Source organism: Eriocheir sinensis, unplaced genomic scaffold (assembly GCF_024679095.1).
Source record: "Eriocheir sinensis breed Jianghai 21 unplaced genomic scaffold, ASM2467909v1 Scaffold68, whole genome shotgun sequence".
In the NCBI taxonomy this organism is placed as follows: Eukaryota; Metazoa; Arthropoda; class Malacostraca; order Decapoda; family Varunidae; genus Eriocheir; species Eriocheir sinensis.
The window spans coordinates 755,001-762,934 of record NW_026112031.1 but is presented as its reverse complement, the minus strand read 5'-3'; the positions used below and the strand labels follow the sequence as shown (position 1 = coordinate 762,934).

The following is a 7,934-nucleotide window of genomic DNA, read 5'->3' as shown; positions in this document are numbered from 1 at the left end:
TCTAGGTTGTGGGGGAGAAGATATGAATATAGGTTGAGGTATTGCTGCAATCTGTCTGAAAACATGCGAAAAAGGGTCAGTATAATCTTATATCCCTGAAGTACTTATCCAAAGAAGACTTAAAGCTATTGATACTCTGTGCGTTAACTATTGACGGTGGTAGTCTATTCCAGTGATCGACGACTCTGTTATTGAAAAAACTTCTGTACACCAATGTGTTACATCGATTTCCCTTCAACTTCGTACCGTTGCTGCGTGTTCTTGTAATGGTGTATCTCTGAAATAGACTATCTGGGCTCATGTTGTCGAATCCATTAAGGATTTTGAACACTTCAATTAAGTCTCCTCTTATCCTTCGCTTTTTTTAGGGAAAACATATCTAAACGCTGTACACGCTCGTCATATGGCAAGTTTCGGAGCGCAGGAATTTGTTCGGTTGCTCGTCGCTGTATCTTTTTCTAACAAAACTTGATCTTTGACGTTCTGCGCACCAATGTGTTACATCGATTTCCCTTTAACTTCATACCGTTGCTGCGTGTTCTTGTAATGGTGTCTCTCTGAAATAGACTATCTGGGTTAATGTTGTCGAATCCATTAAGGATTTTGAACACTTCAATTAAGTCTCCTCTTATCCTATGCTCTTGCCCTTATGCTAAATATAATCTCTTCATAAGTTCGGGTGATTTATAATCAAAGTTTCTTGAGATGAATCCCAACATCATATTGGCTTTTTTACTCGCTGCTGAACATTGATCACTCATTTTAAGAGTGTTACTGATAATGACACCAAGATCTTTTTCTTGTTTTACTTCGCTGAGCCCATGTCCTTGAATCTGATATTTAAAGTTAGGATTTTTTTTCACCTATGTGCATTACTTTACATTTATCCACGTTAAAACTCATTTGCCATTTGTCACTCCAGTCGGCAAGTCTTATTAAGTCTGATTGAATGTTCTCGCAACTTTGACTGTTCATTACCGTACCTCCTAATTTGGTATCATCGGCGAATTTGGCTACTTTTGATAGGATATCCATTTCTAAGTCGTTCACGTAAATTATGAATAATGTTGGCCCCAGGACCGAACCTTGGGGAACGCCACTGGTGATGGGTTGCAAATCCGATGCTTCACCATTAAGAACTACACGTTGTTCTCTGTCGGTGAGCCAGTCATGAATCCACGCACATAGATGGTCGTTAATACCGTGGGAACGCAGTTTTGAAATAAGCCTAACATGAGGAAGTTTATCAAACGCTTTCTGAAAATGTAGGTAAATTACGTCATATGGGCTTCGGGCGTCCCAGCATGTATAAACATCGTTGGAAAAGGTTAATAGGTTGGTAAGGCAAGACCGATTACTACGAAGTCCATGCTGACTATCAGTTATCAATTCATTTGTTTCAAGGACAGTGATCACTTTATCCCTGATTATTTTTTCGAATAGTTTAATTAGGACAGACGTAAGGCTGATAGGACGATAATTACTGACTTGTTTTTAGTCTCCCTTTTTTTTTTAATCGGGGTAATATTGACCTTTTTCCACTCGATAGGCACACTGGCCTGTGCTAATGACTGGTTGAATATTAATGTTTTAGGTAATTCTAGCTGTTGACTACATTCTCTTAACACGCGAGGAGATAAACTATCGGGGCCCAGAGATATATTTGGATCTATTTTCTGCAGGTACGCACGCACTTCGCTGATATCAATTTCAGTCAATGCAAGCTTATGTTTTTCAGGGCCTTGAATTTTTTTTCGGGGCTGGAATTGATGTCATGTTCTCTTTTGTAAATACGCTACTAAAGGTTGAATTTAGGACCGACGCCATGTCTTTATCATCACTAATCGTATTGCCACTTAATAGTGGTGGGCCGATATTATCATTATTATTTTTATTTTTGTTTGTTTCTTATGTAACTGAAAGCCTTGGATTTGACTTGGCATCAAGTGATATTTTCATCTCATATTCGCGTTTCTGTTTTTTGATTTTCCTTTCGCATTCTCTCTTGACATTGATGTAATTAGTATGATCTTGTGAATTATGTGTCAGTTTATATTTCTCATAAAGTTTTCTTTTTTCGACGATGATTTTTTGTAGGTAATTATTCATCCATAACGGTTTTTGATTATCAGTCCTTCGTGGCTTGAGTAAAATGAATCGAAAAATGCTCGCTCTGATTTGTGCAGTAAAACGATTATACATTTCTTGAACGGTGACGTTGCTGAGCAAATGATTCCAATTTACTGAAGCCAGTTCTCTTTTTACGTCCGTAAAATTTGCTTTACTATAATTAGGTATTAAGAGTGAGTTTGCTCGTGCTTTTGTTTCAATATTCAAAGCATGTCTTATTATGTTGTGGTCACTGCTTGCAAATTGCTCGCCTGCCTCACAGGCAGTTATGAGACGACTATCGGTCGCGAAGATTAAATCAAGAATATTATTTCCGCGTGTCGGCATGGTAACTGTTTATTAGGAAACTAATTTTGTGCAAGGTCAATTAATATATCTCCTTCTCTGTCGCCAGAAAGTGCATTCCAGTCAACGGAGGGGTTATTGAAGTCACCGCAAATTATTGCATTTTTATTTCTGATAACTATTTATCTCTGCGTAGAGATTTCCATCAATATCTTCATTTGATTTAGGAGGTCGGTAAACTACGCCCAGAACATACTTTTAATTATTGATCGTTACTTGTACTTACAATGAATCATAAGCCTCTGTTTCGGCTATGTTTATCTGAATGACTTCTAAATTATTTTTTGCATATATTATTACACCTTTTTTGTGTTGACGACATTTAGCAAACGCATTGTAACCATTTATAGCTACTTCACCTAAGTGATGTTTATCGCGCATACTCAGCCATGTTTCCGTGATCAAATTGAAGTCAGGTTTTTCAGTAATTGCATGTATTATCAAGTGGCTACGCTTCTGAATGATGCTACGGGCATTTGCATGAAAGATGTTTAATTTATTCGTCGACTGTGCGCCATCTATCAACTGTCGTTTCATTGGAATAGCTGGAATAGCGAGCGCGTCAGACCTGATCGGTAGAGTAATTGAGTCGGATCAGGACACTAGTATTCTCCAGGATAAACTAAACAGATTGTTTGACTGGGCGGATAAATGGCAGATGGAGTTCAATGTAGGGAAGTGCAGTATTCTGAGTGTAGGTAGGAACAACCCCTCACATAACTATTACTTAAAGACAATGTGTAAAATAATCTATGTGACAACCTTGAGGTAAATCAATCAATCAATCAATCAAATCAAATCAATCTCTCTCTCTCTCTCTCTCTCTCTCTCTCTCTCTCTCTCTCTCTCTCTCTCTCTCTCTCTCTCTCTCTCTCTCTCTCTCTCTCTCTCTCTCTCTCTCTCTCTCTCTCTCTCTCTCTCTCTCTCTCTTCTATTTAAACAGGGCTTACAGAAGATTGTGCTAAAGTTGAGGGTTTTAAGCTTCATCTATTTATTGCTACATACAAGACACATTGAATTACTGCCTAGAAGTCCTAATCCATCTGTTCACCTCCCGCTTGAAGTCTTGAAGTGACGCGCGATGGTGGAGGTCGGTGTGGCGAACAAGCTGGTTCCACAGGAGGCTGTAGCGGGGCTGGGAGGAGCGGAAGTGGTGTTCTGTCCTGGAGAAGGGTACAGCCACTTGTTCCTGTCTGTGGGGTGCTGCTCGGGTGGAGTGTATGGGGGTTGGGGGCGCGGGGAGCTTGAGAGCTGCCAGGTGGGGTGTGTTTATGTCGTGTGCCTTGAACATTACACACAGGCCTGCCACATCCCTGCGCTCCTGAAGAGGTTGCAGGGAGCCACACGCGTGCTGAGGACCTGTGCGCTGTATCAGACGCTGGGCTCTGGCCTGGACACGATCCAGCGTCGCAAGGTAGGATGGAGGGCAGGAGGACCAGGCGAGGGGGGAGTACTCCATGATGGGGCGTACTTGTGCCTTGTAGAGCACCTTAGTCCCTTTGGGGTCAAGTAGATGGGAGATGCGCCGTACACAGCTGAGTTTCCATGCTGCTTTTTTTTATATTTTTTTAGCATGGTTGGTGAAGGAGAGTGCCGCGTCGAACTCCACTCCGAGAATGGAGATGGAGTCTTGAAGGGGTAGCGTTTTCCCCTCCAGTTGTATCCCCGGCCCGGCTAGATAAGGCCCACCTTGGTTTAATAACGAAATTAAACACTCAGTCAAGGAGAGAAAATTGTTTTACAGGTTAAAAAAAGAACAAAGCACGCCCGAAATCATTAGACTTTACAATGATGCCAGGCGACAAGTAAAGAGATTAGTGCGTCAGGCTAAGCGTAGATATGAAGAAAATATTGCAGCTAACTGTAAAAATAATCCGAAATCCTTCTTCAGTTACATAAAGAACAGAAAGGCAACCAGAAGTGGAATTGGACCCTTAACAAACAGCGACGGTGCACTAGTGACTGACAGCCAACACGTTGCAAACCTATTAAACAATTACTTTTCCTCGGTGTTTAATAATAACAGTCCTCCCACCACTCCCACCAACACCAGTACTAATGTAAATCCCGAGCATGCATTGCCTAACTTTGAAATAAAACCCGATGAACCTCACAACCGTATTCAATATGTCCTTGCGACAAGGCATCGTCCCTTCAGATTGGAAAAAGGCTAACGTGACACCGATTTTTAAAAAAAGGAGACAAAAAAGTACCAGGTAATTACAGGCCCATTAGTCTAACTTCAGTTGTAGGTAAGCTACTTGAGGGCATAATTAGAGACAAAATTGTGAGTTACCTTGAAAGCCACTCATTAATTGGGGACTCGCAACATGGCTTCCGAAACAAAAGATCCTGCCTATCAAACCTATTAACCTTTTATAGCGACCTCTTCACTGTTTATGACGTAACCAAATCACTGGACGTAGTCTATCTTGATTTCCAGAAAGCGTTTGATAAAGTCCCACATCATAAATTACTTTACAAATCAAAGCAAATAGGTATTGACGGTCAAGTACACCAATGAATCGCGAATTGATTGAACAACAGACAACAAAGAGTAGTGATTGACGGATTTAATTTCAGAGTGGGCGCCGGTCACTAGTGGCGTCCCTCAGGGCTCGGTTCTTGGCCCAGTGCTCTTCAGTATTTACATCAACGACGTGGATGTTGGACTCAATAATCGCATTAGTAAATTTCCAGACGACACAAAGATTGGTAACTCGGTTCTCACTGACGAAGACAGGCAAAGCCTCCAAGAGGATTTGCACAAAATTTCAGCATGGTCGGATAGATGGGAGATGCCCTTTAACGTAAGGAAGTGCCAGGTCCTTCAAGTTGGAACGAGGAATAAGAAGTTCGATTACGAAATGCACGGCGTTAAACTCAAAAACGTTCAATGCGTCAAGGACTTGGGGATCAAAATCGCGTCAAACCTCAAATTCTCACAGCAATGCATCGATGCAGCAAATAAAGCGAACAGAATGTTGGGCTTCATTAAAAGAAACTTTTTATTCAAGAATAAAGATGTAATACTCCCGCTCTACAATAGTTTAGTCAGACCCCACTTGGAATATGCGGTACAGTTTTGGTCTCCCCACCATGCAAAGGATATTGCTAAATTAGAAGGTGTTCAGCGTCGGGCAACGAAAATGATCCCTTCCTTGCGCAACAAATCCTACGAAGAAAGGCTTTCTACCCTTAACATGTTCTCTCTTGAGAAACGTCGCCTCCGAGGAAAACTGTTCGAATGTTTTAAAATACTTAATGGTTTCACGAATGTAGACAGATCAACATTGTTTATAATCGATGACACTTTGCGCACGAGGAACAATGGCACAAAACTCAGATGTAGACAAGTAAATTCAGACTGCACCAAATTTTTCTTCACCAACGTTGTAGTGCGAGAATGGAATAAGCTTCCACCGTCAGTGGTCCAGTGTAACACGATTGACTCCTTCAAAAATAAGCTCGACTGTCACTTCCTTGAACTTAATATCAACTAGAGTAGAAATGCAACGTTTAGGAGCCTTCTGATTAATGTAAAATCACTTAGTTTAGGACAGACAGACCACCTAGTCTGGACCATGGGGTCTGTGTCCCTGATTTTCTATGTAAATCTCTCTCTCTCTCTCTCTCTCTCTCTCTCTCTCTCTCTCTCTCTCACACACACACACACACACCACACACACACACACACACACACACACACACACACACACACACACACACACACACACACACACACACACACACACACACACACACACACACACACACACACACACACACACACACACACACACACACACGCAAACACACACACACACACACACACACACACACACACACACACACACACACACACACACACACACACACACACACACACACACACACACACACACACACACACACACACACACACACACACACACACACACACACACACACAGACACACACGCACGCAAATACACACACACATACACTAATGCTAAATATAGCTTGATGACACCAGCACTTGTTGCTTACTCTCCTTGAAATGAATCCCAATACCCTATTTGCACAATATCTAGGATGAATGCATTGTGCTCTTAGATGGAGATCAGAGGTCATCAAGATCCCTGAATTCCTTTCACACCTTGATCTTCTTAGGGGAGTGTCATTTAACCAATAATTATGAGGGTTGTTCCTATATACACTCCAGAGTATTATACTTTTGAATAAATATAGCAGACGATAGTTATATTTTTAATTTCGCCACCATCTTCAGTGGTCTTTCTTTACACCACTGAAGATGCTTAGTGTCCACCGAAATATTTATAAAAATATAACCGTCTGCCAGTGGTTTTATTTATACATCAAGAATATCACGTCAGAGTGATTAGCCCATTATTTGCACTTCCAGACATTGAACTCCATCTGCCACTTCCCTGCCCATTCACGCAATCTGTCTAGTTCATCCTACTACACCACTGTGACCAACCACCACACCAAGAAAAGACGCCGCCACTATAAAACACTTGCCTGCATCATGACGGGCTAGGGCCGACTACCATCCAGGTCTCTCAAGTGGATATGAAGGAAAAGTGACCTCGCTCACACTCGTGGTAGCTGGAAACGCTTTTAATCGCTTTTAGTCAACCCATAATGCCACCTGTAGTATATATTTACATTAGAAAAACTGCAATAATAGTGAAAAATCTTGTCATGTAGATTACTGAATTTTCAATGTGTTATTGCAGTTCCTCTAATATATATAGCACCGCATGTGCTACTGTGGGTTAAATAAAAGCATTTCCAGCTACTATGAGTGTGGGCGAAGTCACCTTTCCTGCATATCCACAGTGGGGGCGAGGATGTCAGATACAGTGCCAGAGAAGTGGCCTCTGGGATCATCTTTTTCTGGGGTGTTTTATGGGGCTGGTTAGGCTGTGGGACCACTGCCTCCTGAGCCCCATCAGTGGGAAATGTTAGCGGATGTTGTTAGTCTGTCGATGTGTCACCAGGGGAGGGGTTAGATCCTGTTGAGTTGCCAGGACTTCTGTAGGAAGGTCTGCATAGACTTGAGGGCTTGGAAGGCAGTGTTGGGGCTGAGGGTGTCGCTGCCCAGCAGGCCTTCTCCGTAAAGTTGGCCTGTGGATGCTGAGTCTGGTTAGGGATGCTTAATTTGAGGTTGGTGTGGAGGGAGTGGAATCTTGGGAAGTGGAGCGGGAAATGTTCTGGTGTGTTATGCTGTGTGAGGCACCATAGGCAGTGTTGGTCTTGAACTAGACGGAGAACTTTTAAATCATCGATGGCTCGGTTGGCTTGCTGTCCTGACTCCTATCCAGAAGCCTGGGTTCCATTGCCAGCACTCAATGGTGTACATTTTGACATCCACAGAAGATCTAAAAGAATCTCTCAACAATGGAAGCTCTGCGAGCATTTCCAGTGCCTACATCATCCTCTGCAAGTATGT

At 42.2% G+C, this 7,934-nt stretch overlaps 1 pseudogene; it reads right to left on the bottom strand.

The window, feature by feature from the left end:
• Positions 1-7,863: 7,863 nt before the first annotated feature.
• The window catches only part of LOC126993815 (putative nuclease HARBI1), a 3,921-nt pseudogene continuing 3,850 nt past the window's right edge, over positions 7,864-7,934 (bottom strand).